Below are 19,821 nucleotides of genomic sequence, written 5' to 3' on the forward strand. Positions count from 1 at the left end.
TATTGGGAAGGCAAAAATCTCATATAGCAGTATGTATATAGTCTAATGTTCTGTTGAATAAGCCAAGTGCTTAAATAGCAGCAGTGGTTTATAAAGAATTATTACCTTAGGGCCCATATAACGCCACTTATGAGATGCTGGAAGGTAAGTATTATACTTCTATTTGCAGCTAACAGAAGTCTTTATTTTACAAACATGGCTGTAGGCACAGTTAAAAGGCTACCATCCTACCATTTACTATGTGCCTTACAAATATCTTGTACAATCATCAGGGGCCCTTGAGTGAACAAAGAGGCCCTATCTTCTTTGTTTCCTTCTCCAACTACGAGACAGAAAGGCTGTAGTTTGGGATAAGAGCATCATTATGTGACTGCACTATCCTCAATACCCCTGTCTGTTTCCTGTTGAAATCGCAGCAGGAGGAAGATGCCGTGGTGGGGGAAAGGTGGCTGTGCTTTCAAAGCCCATTGCATCATTGGCAGCTTAAGGCTAGGCCCTGGCAAAATATGTGTTAAGTCACCACATCTAAACATGATTTCAGCAAATGTGCATTACTTTTGTCATACAAAATTCCTGAAATTTTGAAAACTTTATTATAAGTGCATTGGAAACAAAGTGAAAGACAGAATGCGAGTGACTGATAATTGTGTAGCTTGTATTTATTTTTAGTTTTTTTGCTTATGCACACTGAGCCACTGAAACCAAGCACTATCTTAGTGATGAACCCTGTTAAGGATGAAACCAGCCTTGAATTTCTTACATTCCTATTCAGATAGGACCTGATCTGGCAGTTCAGGATGGACTATCCCCAGTGGAGCAGGGTCATGACTGATTTGCATATGGCTGGCTCCAAAATGAGGTGGCATGGTGTGCAGAACAACGATGGATGGGTATGCAGCCCTGGGTAATCACAAATGGCTGTGATTAGTTCAAGCATTCCATCCATCACTTTTTTGTATTATTCTGTGTGGCACACTAAATGGGATGGGTATTGTAGTGGCTTGAATGTTTTAGGCCAGAACCTTTTTGTCTCCAAACAGATTCTGTGCCAGTGTGATGTAATTGCTAGAATGGAATGGTAGCTTGGTTTAGAATGTTGGAGTTCACCTGTACATGCAGAAGAATAAAGGCGTGTAATATGCAGCTCCATGTGTGGCGTAGTCATTGGTGGGTACACAGGCTGTGGGAGAACGCTACAACTGATGACAAGATAGGGATAAGTAACCCTGGATGTCATTTCACCAAAATGCCAAGGGTGGCAGAGGTGACATCACACACCCTTTAACCTTCACTTTCACATGCACACACATTCACAAATCAAGGAGGCTGGAATCCCAACAGACATCCATAAGCAGGAGCTTTGGGTGAGCTGCTGCTCTATTGCAGACACTGGTCTTGCCCCCCTGAGGCCAGGGGTCGCAAAGGAATTGCCAGTGGTCACAAGGGGCATGCCATGGATCGCAGTTGCGACCCCTTGTAACCTCTAAGTAATGTCCATGTAAGCAACCTGAAGTAGAAAATGCTGTCCTGGAAAGTTTTCCATGGTCCAAATAAACTGCTCATGTGTGCCACGTTTGCCTTCTTTGAAGTGCTGAGTCGATGGTTGGCATATGTGGAGTCAAAGTGCAACTCCAGCTGGTGTGAAGCATATGAACAAAAGAAAGCTTCACTAAGAAAGCTTCACATCGTTGATGAATAAGCTATGCCAAAGAACCTACTAAAAGGTACCACGCTACCACGCAAAATAAAGTTATACATGGTATGGAGCATTAACGCTGAAGGTGGATACAACCAGTTTTACAAAGTGTAGTTGAAGATAATCATTCTACTAATAATGCTGCGAACAGAAGTGCTGCAAGGCGGGGTTCAAGAAGTGCTCAGGGTTGTGCTTACTAAGCTGTTCAGACCCGAAGCAGTTACTCCTCATGCTGCCGAGTGGGGCTCAGAACAATTTCATAGGTCCTCAAAGAGCAAAGAGTTGAAGGCAACAGTCGGCTTCGTAAAATTTTAAGATGGCAGCTAAGAGAGAAGACACCATTCCAATTAATGTTGAGGGTGATCCTGAGACTCAGACGTCAGAAGAAATTAAAGAAACTTTGAACAAACATGATCATCCTACAGCATCAGGGAGCATGCTACTCTCAAGGCCAGTAAGTTCCACACGCGTCTACAAGACTGTTGCCTTCCTGAAAATACCACCACCTTTTGATACTGCCAAAAAGCAAAATATTGGCAATAGATGGACTGCTTGGATAGAGACATTTGAAATTTTCATTGATGCGCTTCAAGAAACTGATACCAGGAAGATGATCAAAAATCATGCGGTTGACGATGTAAGAGATATCATAAAGAAAAATGCCCAAAACTGATGAAGTCATGTACCATCAGCTTAAAAATGCTCTGAATCTCAAGTTCAATTCAGTTGCCATTGTTGATTATGAACGATACGTTTTCCGTCAAGAACGTCAAAGAGTTGGTGAATCAATTAATGAATTTGTGAAAAGACTCAATGCAGTCATAAAACACTGTAGGTTCAGTGTATTTAATGATGAAAAATCTATGGTGGTCATTACAACCCTGGCGGTCGGTGTTAAAGCGGCGGTAAGACCGCCAACAGGCCGGCGGTAAAAAATTTGCAATTACGACCGTGGCAGAAACCGCCAACAAAGACAGCAACTTTCACACTCTGACCTTCACGGCGGAACAAACAAACAGCGTGGCTGTCACCGCCAACAGACAGGCGGAGGACAAAGTACCGCCCACAGTATCACAACCTACCAATCCTCCACCTTTTCCGGGGGGGATTCACCGCGGATAAAAATACGGCGGAAACAGGATTCTGAAGGGAAAACACTCACCTCTACACACCCCACGAGGAATCAGGACACCATGGAGCCGGAACTCCAAATTCTCCCTGCGATAGTCTTCCTGCTCCTCTACCAGTAGCACGAACGCCTGCGGCGAAGACCACGGTGAGTACTGCACCTAAGACACAGGGGAGGAGGGAGGGAAAAAACAGGGACACACACACGCACCACGCAACACCCCCACCCCCACCCTCACCCACGACAACACACACACTAATACAGCATGATACATTATAGTTACACCCCCCAATCCCCCCCGAAGAATGCAAAGACAAAAGAAAATGAGTGGAACCATTGTAATATATTAAAAGCAAGTAGGCAAAAATATATATATACACCATTAACAAAATATACACCAAGCATAGTAGTCCAGGTAGTGCTCCAATTAAGTCAGTGGAACACTGGGCCCACACGGTATGGGCGAGGCCCACACAAGATCCCTGACCATGATGGAGAGAACACTGCAGGGGCATCAGAGAGCAACTAAACAGGCACCTCAGGGGGAGGGAAATGGAGGGGCACCTCAGCCGGTTGAGTGCACGAGGCCAAATCCACAAGAGGGCCACATGCCCACTGTTCCATCCTGGGGAGTGCAAAGCCACAGTCTCTCAAGTCTCTACAGTGGGTGGGTTGCCCAGTGTTCAATCCTGGGGAGTGCAAAGCCACAGTCTCTCAATTCTATACAGTGGGTGGGTTGCCCACTGTTCCATCCTGGGGAGTGCAAAGCCACAGTCTCTCAAGTGGATAACAGTCTCCACTGGTTCTGGAGGGGGCATGGTGCCCATAGTGCTTCATCCTGCTAAGGACAGAGGTAGTGGATGGATCTCTCCACTGGTTCTGGAGGGGGCATGGTGCCCAGAGTGCTTCATCCTGCTAAGGACAGAGGTAGTGTATGGATCTCTCCACTGGTTCTGGAGGGGGCATGGTGCCCAGAGTGCTTCATTCTGCCCGTGACGGACTCAGTAGCATCAGTGCCCTTGGCGCTCATGGGCCAGCGTTGCTTGAGACGGCGGTGCCCTGTTCAGCGGTGCTTGAGATTGCGGTGCCCTGTTCAGCGGTGCTTGAGACGGCAGTGCCCTGTTCAGCGGTGCTTGAGACGGCGGTGCCCTGTTCAGCGGTGCTTGGAGCGGCGGGCTCCTTTGCAGTGAGTCAGCTGCTGGTGGTCCTTCATGGCCCAGCGGGGCTTGTGCTGGCGGTCCTCTCTAACCCAGCGAGGGCTTGTGGTGGTGGTCCTCTCTGTCCCAGCGGGGCTTGTGCTGGTGGTTCTCTCTAGCCCAGTGGGGCTTGTGCTGGCGGTCCTCTCTGTCCCCCACCCCGACCCCGAGTCCTTTCCCTACACCCCACACCACCCCTGCCACCCCCAAAGGTGGCAGAACCCCCCTCCCCACCCCTACTCCCAACATTACATTACACATACACACCCGACATGCACGCAGGCACCACCAACACACATACACGAACACACACCAACATACATGCCAACTGCCACCCACACAGTCATACGCACACACCCACATTCAGACATACACGCACACATCCATACAGACATACATACATACAGACAGACACGCACTCATTTCCAAACACATAACACCCCGCAATCATACACGCACCCACACACCCCCTCTACATACACAGACGCACACCCCCATGCACGCACACAACACACAACACCCCCCCACCCCTCTCCCCTAACGAACGATCAACTTACCTGGTCCGTTGTTCCTCCAGGAGGGGACGGGATCCATGGGGGCTGCTTCGCCGCCACCACACCGTCAACAGAACACCGCCACACCGAATCACAGGACGTGATTCGGTGGGCGGTGTTCTGTTGACGTGGCGGTGAAATGGGAGCAACCTCCACTTCCCCGCCGCCCGCCAGTATGGCTGCTGGCAGCTCTCCATCCAAAAAAGGACGGAGGGCTGCCAGCAGTCATAATACTCTGAGCGGAAAACCGCCACCACTGGCGGTCTTCAGCACGGCGGTCTTCCGGTGGTCTTTCCACAAGACCGCCGAGGTCAAAATGACCCCCATAGTTTATTATCTTTCTGTATTAAAGGGTTTTCTGCAGCTGCTGCTGGAGGGGTGGGAGGATGCTCCTCCGTCCTAGCAGCAGAGGAGCCGACCCTGCCTAAATCTTATCTGGACTGTTTTTTTCTCTTTTAACTATGTAGCAAGACTCTTTACCAGCCAGTTTAGAGGTTAGTTCTCATTAATTTCACTGTACTCAGTGTTCCCCCTTTATTGGTTCCACAGCCTTATAAACTGGTCATAACCCTTCATTCTCTTACCACGCTTCATTTTCATCCATATATAACCACCCCTAATGGACTCCGCAAATTCCCTCCCTACCCACTATGACCATAATGCTGTGCAGTACAATCTGAAGCATAGGATAGACCATATTGAAGTGCAATTCCCTTACTTACAAGATATTCTTGGGTGTAATACCAACCCTGCTCCACAACCCCCACCAATGTCCTGCTTCTTACAAGTAAAACATTTGAATGTTAATCTCTGGCAAACCGATTTTGCCCAAACCACCCCAATTTAAGAGGGAATTGGGATATCTGGTGTCCCTGTCGAATTTAAATTAGTTTTTCTAAATATTTTATTAACTCTGCAGGAAAGGGTAGTCCCTGAAAGCCAGTGCCAGTGCCAGTTGTATTTAGATCTTATTGGGAAGGCAAAGATCTCATATAGCAGTATGTATATAGTCTAATGTTCTGTTGAATGAGCCAAGTGCTCAAATAGCAGCAGTGGTTTATAAAGAATTATTACCTTAGGGCCCATATAACGCCACTTATGAGATGCTGGAAGGTAAGTATTATACTTCTATTTGCAGCTAACAGAAGTCTTTATTTTACAAACATGGCTGTAGGCACAGTTAAAAGGCTACCATCCTACCATTTACTATGTGCCTTACAAATATCTTGTACAATCATCAGGGGCCCTTGAGGGAACAAAGAGGCCCTATCTTCTTTGTTTCCTTCTCCAACTACGAGACAGAAAGGCTGTAGTTTGGGAAAAGAGCATCATTATGTGACTGCACTATCCTCAATACCCCTGTCTGTTTCCTGTTGAAATCGCAGCAGGAGGAAGATGCCGTGGTGGGGGAAAGGTGGCTGTGCTTACAAAGCCCATTGCATCATTGGCAGCTTAAGGCTAGGCCCTGGCAAAATATGTGTTAAGTCACCACATCTAAACATGATTTCAGCAAATGTGCATTACTTTTGTCATACAAAATTCCTGAAATTTTGAAAACTTTATTATAAGTGCATTGGAAACAAAGTGAAAGACAGAATGCGAGTGACTGATAATTGTGTAGCTTGTATTTATTTTTAGTTTTTTTGCTTATGCACACTGAGCCACTGAAACCAAGCACTATCTTAGTGATGAACCCTATTAAGGATGAAACCAGCCTTGAATTGCTTATATTCCTATTCAGATAGGACCTGATCTGGCAGTTCAGGATGGACTATCCCCAGTGGAGCAGGGTCATGACTGATTTGCATATGGCTGGCTCCAAAATGAGGTGGCATGGTGTGCAGAACAACGATGGATGGGTATGCAGCCCTGGGTAATCACAAATGGCTGTGATTAGTTCAAGCATTCCATCCATCACTTTTTTGTATTATTCTGTGTGGCACACTAAATGGGATGGGTATTGTAGTGGCTTGAATGTTTTAGGCCAGAACCTTTTTGTCTCCAAACAGATTCTGTGCCAGTGTGATGTAATTGCTAGAATGGAATGGTAGCTTGGTTTAGAATGTTGGAGTTCACCTGTACATGCAGAAGAATAAAGGCGTGTAATATGCAGCTCCATGTGTGGCGTAGTCATTGGTGGGTACACAGGCTGTGGGAGAACGCTACAACTGATGACAAGATAGGGATAAGTAACCCTGGATGTCATTTCACCAAAATGCCAAGGGTGGCAGAGGTGACATCACACACCCTTTAACCTTCACTTTCACATGCACACACATTCACAAATCAAAGAGGCTGGAATCCCAACAGACATCCATAAGCAGGAGCTTTGGGTGAGCTGCTGCTCTATTGCAGACACTGGTCTTGCCCCCCTGAGGCCAGGGGTCGCAAAGGAATTGCCAGTGGTCACAAGGGGCATGCCATGGATCGCAGTTGCGACCCCTTGTAACCTCTAAGTAATGTCCATGTAAGCAACCTGAAGTAGAAAATGCTGTCCTGGAAAGTTTTCCATGGTCCAAATAAACTGCTCATGTGTGCCACGTTTGCCTTCTTTGAAGTGCTGAGTCGATGGTTGGCATATGTGGAGTCAAAGTGCAACTCCAGCTGGTGTGAAGCATATGAACAAAAGAAAGCTTCACTAAGAAAGCTTCACATCGTTGATGAATAAGCTATGCCAAAGAACCTACTAAAAGGTACCACGCTACCACGCAAAATAAAGTTATACATGGTATGGAGCATTAACGCTGAAGGTGGATACAACCAGTTTTACAAAGTGTAGTTGAAGATAATCATTCTACTAATAATGCTGCGAACAGAAGTGCTGCAAGGCGGGGTTCAAGAAGTGCTCAGGGTTGTGCTTACTAAGCTGTTCAGACCCGAAGCAGTTACTCCTCATGCTGCCGAGTGGGGCTCAGAACAATTTCATAGGTCCTCAAAGAGCAAAGAGTTGAAGGCAACAGTCGGCTTCGTAAAATTTTAAGATGGCAGCTAAGAGAGAAGACACCATTCCAATTAATGTTGAGGGTGATCCTGAGACTCAGACGTCAGAAGAAATTAAAGAAACTTTGAACAAACATGATCATCCTACAGCATCAGGGAGCATGCTACTCTCAAGGCCAGTAAGTTCCACACGCGTCTACAAGACTGTTGCCTTCCTGAAAATACCACCACCTTTTGATACTGCCAAAAAGCAAAATATTGGCAATAGATGGACTGCTTGGATAGAGACATTTGAAATTTTCATTGATGCGCTTCAAGAAACTGATACCAGGAAGATGATCAAAAATCATGCGGTTGACGATGTAAGAGATATCATAAAGAAAAATGCCCAAAACTGATGAAGTCATGTACCATCAGCTTAAAAATGCTCTGAATCTCAAGTTCAATTCAGTTGCCATTGTTGATTATGAACGATACGTTTTCAGTCAAGAACGTCAAAGAGTTGGTGAATCAATTAATGAATTTGTGAAAAGACTCAATGCAGTCATAAAACACTGTAGGTTCAGTGTATTTAATGATGAAAAATCTATGGTGGTCATTACAACCCTGGCGGTCGGTGTTAAAGCGGCGGTAAGACCGCCAACAGGCCGGCGGTAAAAAATTTGCAATTACGACCGTGGCAGAAACCGCCAACAAAGACAGCAACTTTCACACTCTGACCTTCACGGCGGAACAAACAAACAGCGTGGCTGTCACCGCCAACAGACAGGCGGAGGACAAAGTACCGCCCACAGTATCACAACCTACCAATCCTCCACCTTTTCCGGGGGGGATTCACCGCGGATAAAAATACGGCGGAAACAGGATTCTGAAGGGAAAACACTCACCTCTACACACCCCACGAGGAATCAGGACACCATGGAGCCGGAACTCCAAATTCTCCCTGCGATAGTCTTCCTGCTCCTCTACCAGTAGCACGAACGCCTGCGGCGAAGACCACGGTGAGTACTGCACCTAAGACACAGGGGAGGAGGGAGGGAAAAAACAGGGACACACACACGCAACACGCAACACCCCCACCCCCACCCTCACCCACGACAACACACACACTAATACAGCATGATACATTATAGTTACACCCCCCAATCCCCCCCGAAGAATGCAAAGACAAAAGAAAATGAGTGGAACCATTGTAATATATTAAAAGCAAGTAGGCAAAAATATATATATACACCATTAACAAAATATACACCAAGCATAGTAGTCCAGGTAGTGCTCCAATTAAGTCAGTGGAACACTGGGCCCACACGGTATGGGCGAGGCCCACACAAGATCCCTGACCATGATGGAGAGAACACTGCAGGGGCATCAGAGAGCAACTAAACAGGCACCTCAGGGGGAGGGAAATGGAGGGGCACCTCAGCCGGTTGAGTGCACGAGGCCAAATCCACAAGAGGGCCACATGCCCACTGTTCCATCCTGGGGAGTGCAAAGCCACAGTCTCTCAAGTCTCTACAGTGGGTGGGTTGCCCAGTGTTCAATCCTGGGGAGTGCAAAGCCACAGTCTCTCAATTCTATACAGTGGGTGGGTTGCCCACTGTTCCATCCTGGGGAGTGCAAAGCCACAGTCTCTCAAGTGGATAACAGTCTCCACTGGTTCTGGAGGGGGCATGGTGCCCATAGTGCTTCATCCTGCTAAGGACAGAGGTAGTGGATGGATCTCTCCACTGGTTCTGGAGGGGGCATGGTGCCCAGAGTGCTTCATCCTGCTAAGGACAGAGGTAGTGTATGGATCTCTCCACTGGTTCTGGAGGGGGCATGGTGCCCAGAGTGCTTCATTCTGCCCGTGACGGACTCAGTAGCATCAGTGCCCTTGGCGCTCATGGGCCAGCGTTGCTTGAGACGGCGGTGCCCTGTTCAGCGGTGCTTGAGATTGCGGTGCCCTGTTCAGCGGTGCTTGAGACGGCAGTGCCCTGTTCAGCGGTGCTTGAGACGGCGGTGCCCTGTTCAGCGGTGCTTGGAGCGGCGGGCTCCTTTGCAGTGAGTCAGCTGCTGGTGGTCCTTCATGGCCCAGCGGGGCTTGTGCTGGCGGTCCTCTCTAACCCAGCGAGGGCTTGTGGTGGTGGTCCTCTCTGTCCCAGCGGGGCTTGTGCTGGTGGTTCTCTCTAGCCCAGTGGGGCTTGTGCTGGCGGTCCTCTCTGTCCCCCACCCCGACCCCGAGTCCTTTCCCTACACCCCACACCACCCCTGCCACCCCCAAAGGTGGCAGAACCCCCCTCCCCACCCCTACTCCCAACATTACATTACACATACACACCCGACATGCACGCAGGCACCACCAACACACATACACGAACACACACCAACATACATGCCAACTGCCACCCACACAGTCATACGCACACACCCACATTCAGACATACACGCACACATCCATACAGACATACATACATACAGACAGACACGCACTCATTTCCAAACACATAACACCCCGCAATCATACACGCACTCACACACCCCCTCTACATACACAGACGCACACCCCCATGCACGCACACAACACACAACACCCCCCCACCCCTCTCCCCTAACGAACGATCAACTTACCTGGTCCGTTGATCCTCCAGGAGGGGACGGGATCCATGGGGGCTGCTTCGCCGCCACCACACCGTCAACAGAACACCGCCACACCGAATCACAGGATGTGATTCGGTGGGCGGTGTTCTGTTGACGTGGCGGTGAAATGGGAGCAACCTCCACTTCCCCGCCGCCCGCCAGTATGGCTGCTGGCAGCTCTCCATCCAAAAAAGGACGGAGGGCTGCCAGCAGTCATAATACGCTGAGCGGAAAACCGCCACCACTGGCGGTCTTCAGCACGGCGGTCTTCCGGTGATCTTTCCACAAGACCGCCGAGGTCAAAATGACCCCCATAGTTTATTATCTTTCTGTATTAAAGGGTTTTCTGCAGCTGCTGCTGGCGGGGTGGGAGGATGCTCCTCCGTCCTAGCAGCAGAGGAGCCGACCCTGCCTAAATCTTATCTGGACTGTTTTTTTCTCTTTTAACTATGTAGCAAGACTCTTTACCAGCCAGTTTAGAGGTTAGTTCTCATTAATTTCACTGTAGTCAGTGTTCCCCCTTTATTGGTTCCACAGCCTTATAAACTGGTCATAACCCTTCATTCTCTTACCACGCTTCATTTTCATCCATATATAACCACCCCTAATGGACTCCGCAAATTCCCTCCCTACCCACTATGACCATAATGCTGTGCAGTACAATCTGAAGCATAGGATAGACCATATTGAAGTGCAATTCCCTTACTTACAAGATATTCTTGGGTGTAATACCAACCCCGCTCCACAACCCCCACCAATGTCCTGCTTCTTACAAGTAAAACATTTGAATGTTAATCTCTGGCAAACCGATTTTGCCCAAACCACCCCAATTTAAGAAGGAATTGGGATATCTGGTGTCCCTGTCGAATTTAAATTAGTTTTTCTAAATATTTTATTAACTCTGCAGGAAAGGGTAGTCCCTGAAAGCCAGTGCCAGTGCCAGTTGTATTTAGATCTTATTGGGAAGGCAAAGATCTCATATAGCAGTATGTATATAGTCTAATGTTCTGTTGAATGAGCCAAGTGCTCAAATAGCAGCAGTGGTTTATAAAGAATTATTACCTTAGGGCCATATAACGCCACTTATGAGATGCTGGAAGGTAAGTATTATACTTCTATTTGCAGCTAACAGAAGTCTTTATTTTACAAACATGGCTGTAGGCACAGTTAAAAGGCTACCATCCTACCATTTACTATGTGCCTTACAAATATCTTGTACAATCATCAGGGGCCCTTGAGGGAACAAAGAGGCCCTATCTTCTTTGTTTCCTTCTCCAACTACGAGACAGAAAGGCTGTAGTTTGGGAAAAGAGCATCATTATGTGACTGCACTATCCTCAATACCCCCGTCTGTTTCCTGTTGAAATCGCAGCAGGAGGAAGATGCCGTGGTGGGGGAAAGGTGGCTGTGCTTACAAAGCCCATTGCATCATTGGCAGCTCAAGGCTAGGCCCTGGCAAAATATGTGTTAAGTCACCACATCTAAACATGATTTCAGCAAATGTGCATTACTTTTGTCATACAAAATTCCTGAAATTTTGAAAACTTTATTATAAGTGCATTGGAAACAAAGTGAAAGACAGAATGCGAGTGACTGATAATTGTGTAGCTTGTATTTATTTTTAGTTTTTTTGCTTATGCACACTGAGCCACTGAAACCAAGCACTATCTTAGTGATGAACCCTATTAAGGATGAAACCAGCCTTGAATTGCTTACATTCCTATTCAGATAGGACCTGATCTGGCAGTTCAGGATGGACTATCCCCAGTGGAGCAGGGTCATGACTGATTTGCATATGGCTGGCTCCAAAATGAGGTGGCATGGTGTGCAGAACAACGATGGATGGGGATGCAGCCCCGGGTAATCACAAATGGCTGTGATTAGTTCCAGCATTCCATCCATCACTTTTTTGTATTATTCTGTGTGGCACACTAAATGGGATGGGTATTGTAGTGGCTTGAATGTTTTAGGGCAGAACCTTTTTGTCTCCAAACAGACTCTGTACCAGTGTGATGTAATTGCTAGAATGGAATGGTAGCTTGGTTTAGAATGTTGGAGTTCACCTGTACATGCAGAAGAATAAAGGCGTGTAATATGCAGCTCCATGTGTGGCGTAGTCATTGGTGGGTACACAGGCTGTGGGAGAACGCTACAACTGATGACAAGATAGGGATAAGTAACCCTGGATGTCATTTCACCAAAATGCCAAGGGTGGCAGAGGTGACATCACACACCCTTTAACCTTCACTTTCACATGCACACACATTCACAAATCAAGGAGGCTGGAATCCCAACAGACATCCATAAGCAGGAGCTTTGGGTGAGCTGCTGCTCTATTGCAGACACTGGTCTTGCCCCCCTGAGGCCAGGGGTCGCAAAGGAATTGCCAGTGGTCACAAGGGGCATGCCATGGATCGCAGTTGCGACCCCTTGTAACCTCTAAGTAATGTCCATGTAAGCAACCTGAAGTAGAAAATGCTGTCCTGGAAAGTTTTCCATGGTCCAAATAAACTGCTCATGTGTGCCACGTTTGCCTTCTTTGAAGTGCTGAGTCGATGGTTGGCATATGTGGAGTCAAAGTGCAACTCCAGCTGGTGTGAAGCATATGAACAAAAGAAAGCTTCACTAAGAAAGCTTCACATCGTTGATGAATAAGCTATGCCAAAGAACCTACTAAAAGGTACCACGCTACAACGCAAAATAAAGTTATACATGGTATGGAGCATTAACGCTGAAGGTGGATACAACCAGTTTTACAAAGTGTAGTTGAAGATAATCATTCTACTAATAATGCTGCGAACAGAAGTGCTGCAAGGCAGGGTTCAAGAAGTGCTCAGGGTTGTGCTTACTAAGCTGTTCAGACCCGAAGCAGTTACTCCTCATGCTGCCGAGTGGGGCTCAGAACAATTTCATAGGTCCTCAAAGAGCAAAGAGTTGGAGGCAACAGTCGGCTTCGTAAAATTTTAAGATGGCAGCTAAGAGAGAAGACACCATTCCAATTAATGTTGAGGGTGATCCTGAGACTCAGACGTCAGAAGAAATTAAAGAAACTTTGAACAAACATGATCATCCTACAGCATCAGGGAGCATGCTACTCTCAAGGCCAGTAAGTTCCACACGCGTCTACAAGACTGTTGCCTTCCTGAAAATACCACCACCTTTTGATACTGCCAAAAAGCAAAATATTGGCAATAGATGGACTGCTTGGATAGAGACATTTGAAATTTTCATTGATGCGCTTCAAGAAACTGATACCAGGAAGATGATCAAAAATCATGCGGTTGACGATGTAAGAGATATCATAAAGAAAAATGCCCAAAACTGATGAAGTCATGTACCATCAGCTTAAAAATGCTCTGAATCTCAAGTTCAATTCAGTTGCCATTGTTGATTATGAACGATACGTTTTCAGTCAAGAACGTCAAAGAGTTGGTGAATCAATTAATGAATTTGTGAAAAGACTCAATGCAGTCATAAAACACTGTAGGTTCAGTGTATTTAATGATGAAAAATCTATGGTGGTCATTACAACCCTGGCGGTCGGTGTTAAAGCGGCGGTAAGACCGCCAACAGGCCGGCGGTAAAATTTGTGCAATTACGACCGTGGCAGAAACCGCCAACAAAGACAGCAACTTTCACACTCTGACCTTCACGGCGGAACAAACAAACAGCGTGGCTGTCACTGCCAACAGACAGGCGGAGGACAAAGTACCGCCCACAGTATCACAACCTACCAATCCTCCACCTTTTCCGGGGGGGATTCACCGCAGATAAAAATACGGCGGAAACAGGATTCTGAAGGGAAAACACTCACCTCTACACACCCCACGAGGAATCAGGACACCATGGAGCCGGAACTCCAAATTCTCCCTGCGATAGTCTTCCTGCTCCTCTACCAGTAGCACGAACGCCTGCGGCGAAGACCACGGTGAGTACTGCACCTAAGACACAGGGGAGGAGGGAGGGAAAAAACAGGGACACACACACGCAACACGCAACACCCCCACCCCCACCCTCACCCACGACAACACACACACTAATACAGCATGATACATTATAGTTACACCCCCCAATCCCTCCCGAAGAATGCAAAGACAAAAGAAAATGAGTGGAACCATTGTAATATATTAAAAGCAAGTAGGCAAAAATATATATATACACCATTAACAAAATATACACCAAGCATAGTAGTCCAGGTAGTGCTCCAATTAAGTCAGTGGAACACTGGGCCCACACGGTATGGGCGAGGCCCACACAAGATCCCTGACCATGATGGAGAGAACACTGCAGGGGCATCAGAGAGCAACTAAACAGGCACCTCAGGGGGAGGGAAATGGAGGGGCACCTCAGCCGGTTGAGTGCACGAGGCCAAATCCACAAGAGGGCCACATGCCCACTGTTCCATCCTGGGGAGTGCAAAGCCACAGTCTCTCAAGTCTCTACAGTGGGTGGGTTGCCCAGTGTTCAATCCTGGGGAGTGCAAAGCCACAGTCTCTCAATTCTATACAGTGGGTGGGTTGCCCACTGTTCCATCCTGGGGAGTTCAAAGCCACAGTCTCTCAAGTGGATAACAGTCTCCACTGGTTCTGGAGGGGGCATGGTGCCCATAGTGCTTCATCCTGCTAAGGACAGAGGTAGTGGATGGATCTCTCCACTGGTTCTTGAGGGGGCATGGTGCCCAGAGTGCTTCATCCTGCTAAGGACAGAGGTAGTGTATGGATCTCTCCACTGGTTCTGGAGGGGGGCATGGTGCCCAGAGTGCTTCATTCTGCCCGTGACGGACTCAGTAGCATCAGTGCCCTTGGAGCTCATGGGCCAGCGTTGCTTGAGACGGCGGTGCCCTGTTCAGCGGTGCTTGAGATTGCGGTGCCCTGTTCAGCGGTGCTTGAGACGGCAGTGCCCTGTTCAGCGGTGCTTGAGACGGTGGTGCCCTGTTCAGCGGTGCTTGGAGCGGCGGGCTCCTTTGCAGTGAGTCAGCTGCTGGTGGTCCTTCATGGCCCAGCGGGGCTTGTGCTGGAGGTCCTCTCTAACCCAGCGAGGGCTTGTGGTGGTGGTCCTCTCTGTCCCAGCGGGGCTTGTGCTGGTGGTTCTCTCTAACCCAGTGGGGCTTGTGCTGGCGGTCCTCTCTGTCCCCCACCCCGACCCCGAGTCCTTTCCCTACACCCCCCACCACCCCTGCCACCCCCAAAGGTGGCAGAACCTCCCTCCCCACCCCTACTCCCAACATTACATTACACATACACACCCGACATGCACGCAGGCACCACCAACACACATACACGAACACACACCAACATACATGCCAACTGCCACCCACACAGTCATACGCACACACCCACATTCAGACATACACGCACACATCCATACAGACATACATATATACAGACAGACACGCACTCATTTCCAAACACATAACACCCCGCAATCATACACGCACTCACACACCCCCTCTACATACACAGACGCACACCCCCATGCACGCACACAACACACAACACCCCCCCACCCCTCTCCCCTAACGAACGATCAACTTACCTGGTCCGTTGATCCTCCAGGAGGGGACGGGATCCATGGGGGCTGCTTCGCCGCCACCACACCGTCAACAGAACACCGCCACACCGAATCACAGGACGTGATTCGGTGGGCAGTGTTCTGTTGACGTGGCGGTGAAATGGGAGCAACCTCCACTTCCCCGCCGCCCGCCAGTATGGCTGCTGGCAGCTCTCCATCCAAAAAAGGACGGAGGGCTGCCAGCAGTCATAATACGCTGAGCGGAAAACCGCCACCACTGGCGGTCTTCAGCACGGCGGTCTTCCGGTGGTCTTTCCACAAGACCGCCGAGGTCAAAATGACCCCCATAGTTTATTATCTTTCTGTATTAAAGGGTTTTCTGCAGCTGCTGCTGGCGGGGTGGGAGGATGCTCCTCCGTCCTAGCAGCAGAGGAGCCGACCCTGCCTAAATCTTATCTGGACTGTTTTTTTCTCTTTTAACTATGTAGCAAGACTCTTTACCAGCCAGTTTAGAGGTTAGTTCTCATTAATTTCACTGTACTCAGTGTTCCCCCTTTATTGGTTCCACAGCCTTATAAACTGGTCATAACCCTTCATTCTCTTACCACGCTTCATTTTCATCCATATATAACCACCCCTAATGGACTCCGCAAATTCCCTCCCTACCCACTATGACCATAATGCTGTGCAGTACAATCTGAAGCATAGGATAGACCATATTGAAGTGCAATTCCCTTACTTACAAGATATTCTTGGGTGTAATACCAACCCCGCTCCACAACCCCCACCAATGTCCTGCTTCTTACAAGTAAAACATTTGAATGTTAATCTCTGGCAAACCGATTTTGCCCAAACCACCCCAATTTAAGAGGGAATTGGGATATCTGGTGTCCCTGTCGAATTTAAATTAGTTTTTCTAAATATTTTATTAACTCTGCAGGAAAGGGTAGTCCCTGAAAGCCAGTGCCAGTGCCAGTTGTATTTAGATCTTATTGGGAAGGCAAAGATCTCATATAGCAGTATGTATATAGTCTAATGTTCTGTTGAATGAGCCAAGTGCTCAAATAGCAGCAGTGGTTTATAAAGAATTATTACCTTAGGGCCCATATAACGCCACTTATGAGATGCTGGAAGGTAAGTATTATACTTCTATTTGCAGCTAACAGAAGTCTTTATTTTACAAACATGGCTGTAGGCACAGTTAAAAGGCTACCATCCTACCATTTACTATGTGCCTTACAAATATCTTGTACAATCATCAGGGGCCCTTGAGGGAACAAAGAGGCCCTATCTTCTTTGTTTCCTTCTCCAACTACGAGACAGAAAGGCTGTAGTTTGGGAAAAGAGCATCATTATGTGACTGCACTATCCTCAATACCCCCGTCTGTTTCCTGTTGAAATCGCAGCAGGAGGAAGATGCCGTGGTGGGGGAAAGGTGGCTGTGCTTACAAAGCCCATTGCATCATTGGCAGCTCAAGGCTAGGCCCTGGCAAAATATGTGTTAAGTCACCACATCTAAACATGATTTCAGCAAATGTGCATTACTTTTGTCATACAAAATTCCTGAAATTTTGAAAACTTTATTATAAGTGCATTGGAAACAAAGTGAAAGACAGAATGCGAGTGACTGATAATTGTGTAGCTTGTATTTATTTTTAGTTTTTTTGCTTATGCACACTGAGCCACTGAAACCAAGCACTATCTTAGTGATGAACCCTATTAAGGATGAAACCAGCCTTGAATTGCTTACATTCCTATTCAGATAGGACCTGATCTGGCAGTTCAGGATGGACTATCCCCAGTGGAGCAGGGTCATGACTGATTTGCATATGGCTGGCTCCAAAATGAGGTGGCATGGTGCGCAGAACAACGATGGATGGGGATGCAGCCCCGGGTAATCACAAATGGCTGTGATTAGTTCCAGCATTCCATCCATCACTTTTTTGTATTATTCTGTGTGGCACACTAAATGGGATGGGTATTGTAGTGGCTTGAATGTTTTAGGCCAGAACCTTTTTGTCTCCAAACAGACTCTGTACCAGTGTGATGTAATTGCTAGAATGGAATGGTAGCTTGGTTTAGAATGTTGGAGTTCACCTGTACATGCAGAAGAATAAAGGCGTGTAATATGCAGCTCCATGTGTGGCGTAGTCATTGGTGGGTACACAGGCTGTGGGAGAACGCTACAACTGATGACAAGATAGGGATAAGTAACCCTGGATGTCATTTCACCAAAATGCCAAGGGTGGCAGAGGTGACATCACACACCCTTTAACCTTCACTTTCACATGCACACACATTCACAAATCAAGGAGGCTGGAATCCGAACAGACATCCATAAGCAGGAGCTTTGGGTGAGCTGCTGCTCTATTGCAGACACTGGTCTTGCCCCCCTGAGGCCAGGGGTCGCAAAGGAATTGCCAGTGGTCACAAGGGGCATGCCATGGATCGCAGTTGCGACCCCTTGTAACCTCTAAGTAATGTCCATGTAAGCAACCTGAAGTAGAAAATGCTGTCCTGGAAAGTTTTCCATGGTCCAAATAAACTGCTCATGTGTGCCACGTTTGCCTTCTTTGAAGTGCTGAGTCGATGGTTGGCATATGTGGAGTCAAAGTGCAACTCCAGCTGGTGTGAAGCATATGAACAAAAGAAAGCTTCACTAAGAAAGCTTCACATCGTTGATGAATAAGCTATGCCAAAGAACCTACTAAAAGGTACCACGGTACCACGCAATATAAAGTTATACATGGTATGGAGCATTAACGCTGAAGGTGGATACAACCAGTTTTACAAAGTGTAGTTGAAGATAATCATTCTACTAATAATGCTGCGAACAGAAGTGCTGCAAGGCAGGGTTCAAGAAGTGCTCAGGGTTGTGCTTACTAAGCTGTTCAGACCCGAAGCAGTTACTCCTCATGCTGCCGAGTGGGGCTCAGAACAATTTCATAGGTCCTCAAAGAGCAAAGAGTTGAAGGCAACAGTCGGCTTCGTAAAATTTTAAGATGGCAGCTAAGAGAGAAGACACCATTCCAATTAATGTTGAGGGTGATCCTGAGACTCAGACGTCAGAAGAAATTAAAGAAACTTTGAACAAACATGATCATCCTACAGCATCAGGGAGCATGCTACTCTCAAGGCCAGTAAGTTCCACACGCGTCTACAAGACTGTTGCCTTCCTGAAAATACCACCACCTTTTGATACTGCCAAAAATCAAAATATTGGCAATAGATGGACTGCTTGGATAGAGACATTTGAAATTTTCATTGATGCGCTTCAAGAAACTGATACCAGGAAGATGATCAAAAATCATGCGGTTGACGATGTAAGAGATATCATAAAGAAAAATGCCCAAAACTGATGAAGTCAGGTACCATCAGCTTAAAAATGCTCTGAATCTCAAGTTCAATTCAGTTGCCATTGTTGATTATGAACGATACGTTTTCAGTCAAGAACGTCAAAGAGTTGGTGAATCAATTAATGAATTTGTGAAAAGACTCAATGCAGTCATAAAACACTGTAGGTTCAGTGTATTTAATGATGAAAAATCTATGGTGGTCATTACAACCCTGGCGGTCGGTGTTAAAGCGGCGGTAAGACCGCCAACAGGCCGGCTTTAAAATTTGTGCAATTACAACCGTGGCAGAAACTGCCAACAAAGACAGCAACTTTCACACTCTGACCTTCACGGCGGAACAAACAAACAGCGTGGCTGTCACCGCCAACAGACAGGCGGAGGACAAAGTACCGCCCACAGTATCACAACCTACCAATCCTCCACCTTTTCCGGGGGGGATTCACCGCGGATAAAAATACGGCAGAAACAGGATTCTGAAGGGAAAACACACACCTCTACACACCCCACGAGGAATCAGGACACCATGGAGCCGGAACTCCAAATTCTCCCTGCGATAGTCTTCCTGCTCCTCTACCAGTAGCACGAACGCCTGCGGCGAAGACCACGGTGAGTACTGCACCTAAGACACAGGGGAGGAGGGAGGGAAAAAACAGGGACACACACACGCAACACACAACACCCCCACCCCCACCCTCACCCACGACAACACACACACTAATACAGCATGATACATTATAGTTACACCCCCCAATCCCCCCCGAAGAATGCAAAGACAAAAGAAAATGAGTGGAACCATTGTAATATATTAAAAGCAAGTAGGCAA

The sequence above is a fragment of the Pleurodeles waltl genome, chromosome 11 (genome assembly GCF_031143425.1).
Source record: "Pleurodeles waltl isolate 20211129_DDA chromosome 11, aPleWal1.hap1.20221129, whole genome shotgun sequence".
NCBI classification, from domain to species: domain Eukaryota; kingdom Metazoa; phylum Chordata; class Amphibia; order Caudata; family Salamandridae; genus Pleurodeles; species Pleurodeles waltl.